The sequence below is a fragment of the Leptinotarsa decemlineata genome, unplaced genomic scaffold (genome assembly GCF_025532065.1).
Source record: "Leptinotarsa decemlineata unplaced genomic scaffold, Ldec_3_MD MMD2_tig00004307_RagTag_RagTag, whole genome shotgun sequence".
In the NCBI taxonomy this organism is placed as follows: Eukaryota; Metazoa; Arthropoda; class Insecta; order Coleoptera; family Chrysomelidae; genus Leptinotarsa; species Leptinotarsa decemlineata.
Genome location: NW_027412606.1, coordinates 15,191,286 through 15,204,142, shown reverse-complemented (window position 1 = coordinate 15,204,142; position 12,857 = coordinate 15,191,286). Strand labels below are relative to the sequence as shown.

General features: G+C 34.5%; 1 protein-coding gene and 1 non-coding gene across 4 annotated transcripts in view; one reads left to right on the top strand and one right to left on the bottom strand.

Annotated features, from left to right (window-relative positions):
• LOC111516774 (zinc transporter ZIP11) overlaps positions 1–12,857 on the top strand; it is a 409,569-nt gene that overhangs the window by 56,198 nt on the left and 340,514 nt on the right. The gene's annotated exons all lie outside the window — the stretch shown is intronic.
• TRNAR-CCU (transfer RNA arginine (anticodon CCU)) lies at positions 4,354–4,426 on the bottom strand. Its single transcript has one exon. It is a non-coding gene; the product is annotated as a tRNA-Arg (tRNA).

The window sequence follows — 12,857 nt, the reverse complement described above, 5'->3', positions numbered from 1 at the left end:
TCCCATATAGGAATTACGCATTCGAGAAACATGGAGAGTCAAGAGCTGTTGCACTTGATACGTGTAAAGGCTTTAACCGTATGTGACATTGAGGTTTGCGTGTCTAATTTCGATGCTATGGTTTGTCGGATCATTTTTGTGTATGACTCTCTAGCATCCTGGAAGAACATTCCCTGCAAGTGGTCGTCGATGGATATCTCTCAAATACGTTTACCATCAACGCTGGTGTTCCCCAGGGATCCCTATTGCCTCCAACTCTCTTTTTATTGTATATCTACGATTTATTGGGAAAAAAACAAAAATACAATATAATGCTTTGCAGCACACTTGTCTCGTTATTCCATTTGGATTCCAGGACATCGGCTGCGGATGCACATTTTCACCGGCAGCGGGAGGTTGCATATCTTAATGAGGATCTAGAGGTGATTTCGAATTGGGGTGAAAGTATCCACGAAAACCAAGGCATCGGTTTTCTCCAAAAAGATAAATGTCTTAGAACCGGATATAATAATACCAGGACAGACAATTCCGCTTTACGCTTCAATAAGTTTATTGGGGGTTAAAATGAACACCATTATGTCTTGGAACAATCATGTCGCTGAAATTGCAAAGACTGCTTCTAAAAAGCTTGTTTACTGCTTCTCAAATCAGTAAACTGTACACACCTCAGCAACTTTTGATGCTCCATAAAGCTCAGATCAGATCTTTTTTGGAGTATTCTTCACATGTATGGAACTCCTCCCCCAAGCATACCCTGAAACTGCTGGATTTCATCCCGCTTGATTGGAAACACGAACATCACTTGCCACGAACATCACTTGCAACCTTGATAGTTTGGAACATCGAAGATAGGTTGGAGATGTGTCTCTCTTTTATAGATACTTTCACGGGAAGTGTTCAAGAGCGGTACCTATCAGATATATCTACGCAACGGATTGTGACTGCTCATTGTTTTGAGGTTCAACTCAGTACACCTCGAACTTCACTGTTTGAGAAATCTTTCACTTGGAGAACTGTTTTTATGTGGAATAAACTTCTTGAAAATGTTTTTACAAATACATTTAATCTCCAGAGATTCGAATCCAACATGAATCGGTTCTTTCGCACAGGCACCGATCTTAGAGCGCATTAAGAATTTTCCTGTAGTGCTTGTGTTTTGTCTTTGCAAAGAAAACTTGAGAAACGCAAACCTGGTAATTCAAGAGCGGATTCCTATTTAATATATCAGAGAATCTATTTTGAAGTGTACATGCATTCTCAACTCATCACTCTATTTTCTGAATATCAGTTCTGCTGAAATGACGTAGCTTTAGCGATTCTGTCTATTGGACTACAATGATCTGAGGTTAGATACTTTTTTAGATACAGCTCTAATTCTGCTAATGGCATTTTGGTGATTCTTATCTCCATGTACCTCTAAATTAGCTCTCAAATTATGAAGGAGATACAATTAATATAACATTTACTTCTCATATCATTTCATTACTCACAATAAACTTCAGTGTCTTAACAATACTTTCATAATTTTTGTGATATCAATATGTTTTATCAATGTACTAAGGAGGAAAGAGGACACACGAAACAATAGGTTGAAATTTTTCATTTGTATAAAAATAGTTTGGAGTAATTTTTATTCATTCAAACCAATAATAGTATATTATTCAACGACCGTATAATGCTGGTTAATATTCACAAGATGAAGTTCACGGCGAGTGGCCGTGAACATTTGGTTTACTTTTGGTTGAATTGAAGACGATATTTTGTTGGCCGTTTTGGTTTTATTTTTGACGAATTCGTCTATGAAGAGTTGTGCTACGGCGGTGGACTTCCATCCACCGTATCTTTTGACAGCAGTGATATCCCCGCGTCAACTACTGTTGTTGCAAAAGATCTGCGGAAGCTATGACCGGAATATTGTTCTGGATTCGGTAATTTGAGGAAAGCAGCGATATCCTTTCTTGGTTTTGCACTTGGTCGAAGACAGTGTCATCCCCAAAGTATGCACCACATGGGAAACTTATTTATTAAGTATTTTTCGACAAAATATTATTCTTGATAAAAGTTTGTGCTTTCCCTAAAACTAAATATGCACCAACAAAATACAGTAAAACACACGTAATATACGAGGAGCCTTGAAATATTTGATTTTGAGACTGGAGTAAAGTACTATTAGTTTGAAAAATCTTGGGAAATGTTATTTAGAAAAGTTGTTCAGCATTAAAAAATACATCTGGATTTGAAGTAACGGCCATCTAAGTGAAGTTATATCTTTTTACCTATTTTTTATGGCTACTACGAAAATACTAAAACGACAAGACAGCATCCTGTATATAACGGTTCATTTTAAAAGCCTGCAATATTACAAATCACACAAATTGGTGTTAACCACGGAAATTTTGTTTAAAAAGTAAAATAATTTTCAGTTTTTGGTGCAAAGTTATTTTCATTTTTTGTTAACACCGAAAATTACTCAAAATTATACAGTATTGTAACAAGAATTTAATATTGAATAATATCAAATCACAGAACATCAAAATGAACTAGGTATTTCTGAAAATTATTTTGGAGAATTATTTTGTACAAGAAAATCAGCAGAAAATCAATGAGTTTGTTCCGAAATACCTATTTTATTTTGATGTTTTGTGATTTGATATTATTGAATATTGAGTGCTTATTACAATACTGTATAATTTTTAGTAATTTTCGGTGTTAACAAAAAATAAAAATAACTTTGCACCAAAAACTTTGAGAATTATTTTACTCTTCGAAAAAAATGACCGTGGTTAACACCATAAGTGTGTAATTCGTAATATTACAGGCCTTTGAAACGAACCGTCGTGTACACAATGCTATCTGTTTATCGTTTTAGCAATTTTTTTCGTAGTCCCCATTTAAAAACAATGGGTAAAAAATAAAACTCACTTAGATGGCCATGATTTCAAATTCAGATGTATCTTTTAATGCTGAACAACGTTTCTAAGTAACATTTCCCGAGATTTTTCAAAATAAGAGTACTTTACTCTTGTCTCAAAATCAAATATTTCAAGGCTCCTCGTATATTACGTGTGTTTTACTGTATTTTGTTGGTGCATGTTTAGTTTTAGGGGTCGCACAAACACAAAAATAAGTTTCCCATATGGTGCATACTTTGGGGATGACACTGTATATGTCTTGCATATTTTGTAAAAGTTATCTGTAACAGTAAATTTTGTTTTGGTACATTAACCAAAAAAGCTGTTCCAAGATCTTGCAAATGGGTTATTTTCATTACATACAACTCATTACTTCTGCATGCACTCATAAGTCAAATTATTAAAACAACCGTAAGTTACAGAATGTAATTCAGTAAAGTATACTAACAAAGTCAATTCAGAAAATGAAGTGGTTTTCTTTCCCTTTTGCCAGTTTAAAAAAGATACATATGCCATATTATATACTTTATTTGACTTACAATACATTTAGTGAGGCAACTTTAGCATCTTATTTTTGGTGGTATATATGAAGGTACAGAACTGAAATGATGATATTTGATTGTTTACACGATAAAATTTTAAAAACCGATTGTTTGTAGCAAAACAATATAATATTATAACTGAATCAAAGAAGCATCTGACATCAGTGATTAATGAGTCATTAATCACTAATTAATGGGTACTTTATGTAAAAGTCATGGATAAAAATATTATTTCTTCATATGGTATCTCTTAGTAGTTAAAAATCAAATATCATCTAAAAATATAAACACAACATGACACGACAAATTTCACAAAAAATCACTTTTATCTTTTAGAAAAATGCATGATAGAATGAGTAACAAAACGTTAGTCAATATGCTCGTCAATATGTCCTTCTGATTAATATTATACTTTAGGTTAGGGCTTCATCCGATTTAAAAATAAAGTAAATCGTCGGATGACAGGTAATTTATTTTATAACATAATTATTCTTAGTGTCCAATAGACGTGTATTTTCGCTCCGATTTTTGTTTCACTTTAATTTATTTAAATTATTTGAACACCTACCTCCAGATGGCCCTAATTACGTAAAACAGAAGGTTATATATTTGTTAATACAAACATAGGCACATTTGATGTTCTTACAAATAAAATTAGTTGAAATTCACTGCAGAAACACAAGTTTAAAAACTGGGTTACATACAGATTTGGAATTCCATTTTATATTACTTTGCTTCGAATTTTCTGGGAAGCTATGCAATTTCAGGAGCGTAGAAGGACTCACATTTGTGTAAAATAAAATAATAAATAAACAACTATTTTTTTGATGTGTGTGAGTAAGGTTTCTTAAAGCATTAATCAATGCCATTCCGTGGTCTTTCCGAATTGAAAAAAAGATTACCCCTGGTGGGACTCGAACCCACAGTCCCCGGCTTAGGAGGCCGATGCCTTATCCATTAGGCCACAGGGGCGATGAGTATTTTTTATTCAAGTTCGATGAAATTTAGTTGAATGAAGAAAAATATGATTCAATAAGAAAAATTTGAAATGTAATGTTACATTAAGTTACAATGAGAATAGTGTACATACAAGAAATTGAAATGTATGAATTTGGTCAAATGGGAGACACGCATTGTGGAATTGGAATTTAGTTAAAATTTAGATAAAAAAAGGAATATTTATATCAATCGTTTAGATAAATAGGTAAATCGAAAATTCATGTAACCGACTCTATTATTAACTTGGTTTTGTGGAGAGTAGGGTGTCTAGTCATCACTAGAGTATATTTTTAGGAGAAATTAGTAATTCGTGGGACTTAGCGATGAAGTCGCCCATGGCCACTGTTGGGTGATGATCTGGAAATAACCCTCCAACATATTTTTTCTGCAGGTTGAGGAGAGATTAGTATTGGTATAGAGAGTATTACTAACAATCACTCTATGTGGCTCTCAAATTTATGATTTTATAAACCAATACTATATTGCTTGATGTGCATTGAAATTTTCGCACATACTCAGTTGAAGGTTTATCCAGTTCTGTATATATAATAATAATAATAATAATATTCATTTCACTTGTTGAACAGTATGAAGGCATGACAATAAACATTTACATGCAGTAACAAGGAAGACGTCTATGTATAACTAAAAAATATATATAAAACAACAAAACATGACAGATACTAATCTGGACATATAAAGGTAATTAACAATTATTTATCGAGAGTAACTATTAAAACTCGTCAACGGTCTAGCAGTTTCCAGATATTCATTGAGTTCTTAATAGAAACATCTAGCTTGTTATCAATTTTGAGTCCAAGGTATAGGTGACTCTTCTGATAGAGAGAGGTTCGATGAGGATTCGCGCTTTTGTAAAATGAATACTCTTTCAGCAGATGAGCTCATACCCCAATTTAAGAATCCATAGCGCAAGTGACAGCCAATGGGAGAATATTCTTGATGGTGTTCAACACTTCACAAAAATAAACTTTATTTTCATTGATATTTAGGATAGTCATCAGTATTTTTGATAATTTTTTTTGTATATATTTATTTGAAAGTAATAAAGGCAATGATTATTATTATTATCATAGTTGCATAATACAGATTTAGGAGAACACACAATGATTCGACATATATCTTAGTTCATAACAGTTATTTCGTAGTTTATCACAAAGTGAATTTATATGAGGACTCCAATTGAACTTATAATCTAGACTTAGACCTAGCATTTTTGTTTCTGGATTGGATGTCACCTCTAGTTGACTATCTTCATATATTTTGAGAGTTTCAGTGGTGTTCTGTATTGAGAATTTCATTATTGCTGTTTTACTGATACTGAGTGCTTGATGATTTTCATCAGCCCATTTCATTATTTTCTCATATATGGATTCTGTTGTTTCTGCAAGTGCAGAACCAACAGAAAAGTGTTATGATCAGTGACCAGAACATTTGTATCGTCTGCATATGCAACTATATGTACCTTCGAAAGACTATTTAGGTATTGTATCAAGTCATTCGTATAAATAAAAAAAGCAGTGGTCCGAGTATAGACCCCTGTGGAACTCCTTGCTTGCAGGCCCAAGGACTGACAGTGAGCACCTGTAACAAAGTTAGAGACGTCAATGTTGATCTATTTGCAAGACAATATATACAGGATTTTGCATCGGAAAACTGTATAACTTTTTTCGAATGATTTGATTTTCATGAATTTTTGAAACTACACCCTGATCAGTGACAATCTAATGGAAGTTATAATTCATTTAAATTGAAAAGGTAATATTTTTATAGGTACGATTGGATAGAACTTTTTGGATTTGTTCTTCTTCATTGTTATACAAAAAATATGAGAAACTTCCCAAGAAATAAATAAAGTAATTAACTTTAATATAATAATACTACACGTAATATAATAATTAAAAAAGTATGTCGAACTATGAAGACATCTGGATTGATATCTGGATTTGACTTATTACGAAGAGCGAAAACGACATTTATTACAGTAATACATTAATGATGTATTCCTGGTAGGAGGAAACAATTAGGAAGAATCTCAATATCAAATACACAATGGGGAATGTTCCTCCTGACGAAAATCAAGTAGTTTCCATAAAAGAGCTCTAAAACAATGCATTTTAAATGTATCATTTCAACCTTTTTCTTTAAAAAATTATTTAAATACTTAAAAAAGAGCAATGAAATAATGCATTCAACATTTAAAGGGATTCGTTTCTATTTCACCATTTGGCAACATCGGTTATAGCTAATAAAGGACAATGAATCTGTTACCTGTATGAGACAAACAAAGATGACATATTTCAGAGGCGTACTGTTCTGTTCACTTATGTTCCGAGTTCCGAGACATTCTGTGACATATGACATTTTATGCACTTAACCTATCTTCCTCTATATAAATAAATAACAAAACAACTGTTGTTTATGTGGCTTGTGGAGGTGGTATTGAACTATGATTTATATTTTGCCTTAATTGTTGATTCATAAAGATAATTTTCCTTTTTAAAGTAGAATATCTAGGTACGTATAAATTATTTGTACTTGATATAGGCGCTGTTGCCAATATGTGAATTAGAAACAAATCCCTTTAAAAATTGAAACCCAACATTTGAAACATCAATTTGAATACTTTTCGAAGTGAATTTGAAAATCTCATGAATTAAACTCAACTTTCTTTTGTTCAAACTTGCATTTACTGTGATAACCCAAATTGGGGAACATTCCCCATTTATTTCTGTCATATCCGAATGAAAACACCTTTTCCTGTTTTATATATTCCCTGCGAGTAAAATTTGTACTGTTTTATTACAAATTGTATCAACATATAGTATGCTCACAAACAAAGATTGTGTGTGATGTCTGAATATATTATTCGCCCTGGAATAGTGGGCCAGTGACGAGGCAACGACTTCGGTGTTTCCGAAGTCGTCTTGAAGTCTTGCTAGCCACCTTTCTCTCCGGTTTCCCCTCCTAAAGTTCCATTCGTGTGACTTTGCGTTGTTAAAGTCGCCCATGGCCACTGTTCGATGATAATCTGAAGACAATCCTCAGACATTGTTTTTCTGCAAGTTTTCTCGCAGGATCAAATATTTCAAAACTTCACTGCGACCACATTGCCTGTTGAGAGTTCCGCTTTTCGGCCTTCGTGCTGCACTAGATCCATTAACTTAGATGGGTAATTCTTTGTGATGCGTTTAGACCTGGTCTATTGATCATGTAGGTGTTGCGCAGCTTACAGATTGGTTTCCTGGACTGTGTAATGTTGGCGGGGAGCAGAGATATTCTCCTGCGTTCGGAGGTAGGAAGTTACAGTACGTCAATCTGCTCATCTTTTTCAAACAGGTTGGTTTGCTTGTCCGACTGTCCTGTGGGCTTTTCATTGGTTTGTGTTTTTTAGGTCCCGTGGTCAGCGTCGTCTCTCCTCTTTGGGGCTCTTGAAGTTTTTTCGCCGGTGCAGTCTTTGCATAAACCGATGCTGCTTGTTTCTTCTGGGAAAGATATTCTTTACGGCTTAGTGGCGTAAACAATATGACCTACTTGAAAGCAGGAAACCTCCCTTGAATTTGCATCTTTTCTCCGATCTCGATTTATTTTGAATTGTAGACCTCAAAAAACTGTACTTTGAGACCAAATATCATTTTCTTTCTACAAAAACCAAGCCCTGCTGCGAATATGTTTATGGGTTAAAATACAAGAAATCGTATTAGCGATTTTTTTAGGAGAATTTTAAAATCACCATTGGACTGGGCATCCTCTCAAATGGTGCTATACCAAATTTTATCGTTGATAACCAAGTGGCAAATTAAATAAACGCATGAACATATTCATTCTGATCAATTAATCATTCAACCAATTAAACAATTAAAAAACAATATCCAACAAATTATTGTAGACAGAAACAGGAATGAACGTTCATCAAATTTTCGTTGTTTCAACCAATCCGATATTCATTACAATGCACTTGTCACACCTTCTTCTAATATTCAATATAACTTTTTTCAGTTGTTCTGTTGTAGTTTTTGCACACGCTGCAGATAATCTGATGCGTCTCAGATCCGATGATCTTGGCGGCCACTCAATATACGACCTATCCGTCGATTTCAATAATTATTATAATTCAGCCATTCTCTTACAATAAATGAATTATGTACAGGACACCCATCTAATTGAAATTTCAAATTCAGGCGATCCTGAACTGGTAAGTTATGTATTGCCTCCCAAGAACGATGACCTTATCATGGATCATTCTACATGACACATTTATTTAATGGAAATAATTAGAATTATCCGCAGACCAGTACCTTGAATTTTGGGATGAGACTACACCATTTGTAGTGAACGTAGCTTCATCACTTATCAACATTGTTTTGAAGAAGTTTATACAACCATTCAAATATTCTCCTTGAGCTCACAAACAGAATTATAACCTTCTTTCTTTATCTTCCTGTTCCAGAGTGTGTAAAATTTAGGCTGGTATGGTTTACTTTCATTTTTTACAAGGCATCTCCTTATATTTTCTCTAGAGATATTTAAGTTCAAACTAGCCGTTCATAAGCTTGAATGAGGATTATTACGAAAATATTATACGGTTCACCGTAATGCTGCCCACATTATCTCCGTCAAGGCGCACAAGTTCAATTTTATCTCGCACACTTCTCCCATGATAATTCACCAATTCCTATCGCTTTACAAAATATTTTTCATAATAATTGGCCATGATCTGACTCAATAGAGTTTTTGACAGTAGCGATAATAATCACCAATAGTCTTTCATTTCAAGTGCCAAATGAAATAGTGCGATTTTGCATATCCGCACGGTGTTTCACGGCCAACTCACTGAGATTTAAAAAGCATTTAAGAGGTGTGTAGTTAACATTCCTATCATGATACAATGTGAATATGGATTCAACCACAAAATTATCAATATTCAATATTTCTTGATGAATTTCAGTATACCACCATTTGAGAGGGTGCAAAGTCCATTGAATATTTTAAATTTTTCCTGAAAAAATCGCCAATACGATTTCTTGTATTTCAACCTATAAAAATATTCGCAGCAGGCCTTGGTTTTTTGTAGAAAGAAAATGATATTCTGTCCCCAAGTACAGTTTTTTGATCTGCAAGCTTATGCAGATGACCTTGTCTTCTTGTCAAGGTCCACGTCGAGAAGGGTAGCTTGTAATATCGTCCAGAGCATGATGGAAGTTGTTCATTTACAGTTGGTGCCTGAGGGAGCAGATGTCTATCAACCCCAGCAAAACTGTGATAATCCCCTTCACCAGGAGGAGACAATTGGACGATCTAACGGCACTTTCCCTCAATGGTGACGTCATTTCATTTGGAACGGTGGTGAAATATCTTGGCATTGTCCTTGATGAAAACTCACCTGAAACGCTCACTTGGAAAAAGTTTTGCACAAACCCAGACTGTCATTATGGACATGTCGAAGGATTTGTGGTTAAACTTGGGGTTTAGGTCGCAAACAAATCCATTGGATTTATCTGATGATTGTCAGACCATTGATCACTTATGGTGCAATTGCCTGGTGGCTGAAGGCTTTGCAGAAAACGGTCCAGGCGAAGCTCTCTGACTTACAGAGACAGGCTTGTCTGGCCATCAGTACCACACCGTCAGCGGCCATGGAGATCTTTCTAGATCTACCTCCTCTCCACACTTTTCTGAAGAGAGAGGCTAGAAGGACTTCATATAGACTTGTGCACATTGCCAATTGCACAAATGAATTTAATGCAGAGTGTAACAGACTGATGGTTGACACTGGAAGTCACATCATTCTGGAAATTACTTTATGCCTCCAACTGTCAACAATGAACTGCCTTATAAAGTACTGTTTCCGAGTAGAGAGGACTGGATCCTCCGGAAGAAGGAAGTATTGAGAGCAGATAGTTGTTGGTTCACAGATGGATCAAAAACACCTTCCGGTTCCGGTGCAGGTGTTTTCAGTCGCAGATCCAGTTCAAAGATATCAACCTGCCTAAGAACCTATGTGTCTGTATTTCAAGCGGAAATTCACGCTATTAAATTGTATGCGGAGAGATTGGAAGAATCCAACCTCATACACAAGTCAATAAAAATATTCTCGGACAGTCAAGCGGTGTTGGAAGCTCTTGGCTACTACCGAGCAACGTCTAAATTGGGAGCAAATTGCCAAAGGAAGACCTAATAGATTGTCTCTGGTCTGAATTCCTTGCCATACTGGCCTAGATGGGAAGACGCTGCTGACTCCCTTGCAAAGGAGGGTGCTGTAACCAGCTTCATCGGACCAGAATCGTCATTGTCATCGTGTTAGGCTTTGCCAAACAAAGATTGAACATCTGGATGGCAAGAAGATTTATGAACTTCTGGCAGAATCTTCAAGGATTGGCTCACTCCAAGGCGTTTATTCACCCTTCGAAGCTTGATACCAAACAGTTGTTGGACTACAGTAGGGATGAACTACGATGTCTAATAGGCCTTCCTACAGGTCACTGTCATTTGAATCATCATATGCAGAGACTCGGACTGTCACTGCAATCCTTGCGGGATGCGGTGGTTTTAACCAAAAATACCAAAAATCGATACTAATTCTTTTGGTTTCCGAAATATACGAAAAAAAAGATGATTCAGAATACATCGAAGTCTCGGCAACGTTGCTGAGATTTCGGGATATAACTCTCGTTCTCGAAGTCAACGCACATACCAGCCCAGATTCTATTCTCTTTAATCATGACTCCGCTCATAAAAGCCTATGTTTTTATATGTAATATGTATGTTTTCATATGCCGTCTGGCTTCGTTCTCCTTCAGTTTCGGCTCTTTAATAGAAGTACTTGACCAAATGTATCACAAACTTTTCTCAAAATATTGTTTAACTTCATTATATGAAAAAAATAGAGCACCAAATAGTTTTTTATATCACAACTCCTCATTCCCAGTGAAGTGTTTCGTAGTCATACCGAAATTTAGTACGAGCTGAAAATTAGGAGAGATAAATCCATTTACAGAATGAAGTCAACATCAGCTTATTTTTTTTTAATGATCGTTTGTCTGGAACCTGGAAGTTTTTCCTAAACTTCTGGAATTTTTATGCCGTGAAAATCTCAGTGGAAATATTGAAGGGTTGTTATTCATATCATCATATCTTTGGTAATTATTGCTCTATAGAGCATTTTTAGGTAGAATATGAGCCAAACGTCAATTTGAAATGATGAAAAATTGATACACAAAACTATTTTCGAAATTGTTTTCGAGCTACGGCTCCTTGCTAATTTTTGTTCTATTTTTTCATAAAAAAAATTAAAGATTCATCGAATCGTCATCAAAAAATATTCAAACAGGACATTAACCAAGTATACCCTCACATATATGGAAAAATCGTCAGAAAAAGTGAAAAAACTACTATCTAAACATGACAATAACCATTACATAAAATACTAGTAACAATTTGAGTAGACATATAAAGAGAGTTCTTCCACAAATATACTAGTAGTTTGTGTAATTGATGACTTGCTTATTTTGTGGAAATTCATGATCACTTTAATGAAATTAATGAAAACACTTTTGTCTAATTTCCACTAGTTATTCCATTTTTACGGCCGGTTTCGGATTTTATCCTATATCAAGTAAAGTAAAAATGAAATAACTAATGGAAATTGGACAAAAGTGCTTTCGATTATCAAGTTGGCAGGAATTCGGTCGAAATGTTGAAAAAAACCAGTTACTAAATTGTCAAAGTGTTTTCATTAATTTCATTAAAATTATATTAGTAGTTGAGTGAAAACGAATGAAGGTCTTGGGAACTGTTTCGGTTCAAATTATTATTGTAATGTATGCAAATCAGAAAAAGATATTTTGTTGAAACTATTTCTCAGGTGACATGATTAAAATATGTCCATAATGTTGAACAGACCGATTATTTATTTATACATACAATTACTTTGTAATTCAAACTTTTTATCACTCAGTGTTATTTGCTATTGAATACTGATAATCATTTCGTATTATAAAGAATACTAGGTCATTCTAATTCTTTTTCCATCTGTCTCCAAGGGTAGAGAGATATGCACAACCTTTTTTAGGTGTTTATAACGTAACGTGCGCTAATTATAGTAAATTTTTTGCAAGCCGAAACAGTTTGCCCCATGCAATAAAAGTATAATACTATGTACTGAAAAATAACGCTAGAATAGTTGAGAATACCAGTAATTCTAGCTCCAGTAAATAACTAACCCTTTCATCACATAAACGCAGTGGTCCTTAGACCAATGGATCAAAGTAAGAACAATTGCCAGATAAAATGTATACATTCATTAACAAATTTATTATCTATCGTTTAAACTACATTTGTAGCTAGATATCACAAAAATATCAGTAATATACCCATGACATAGTTA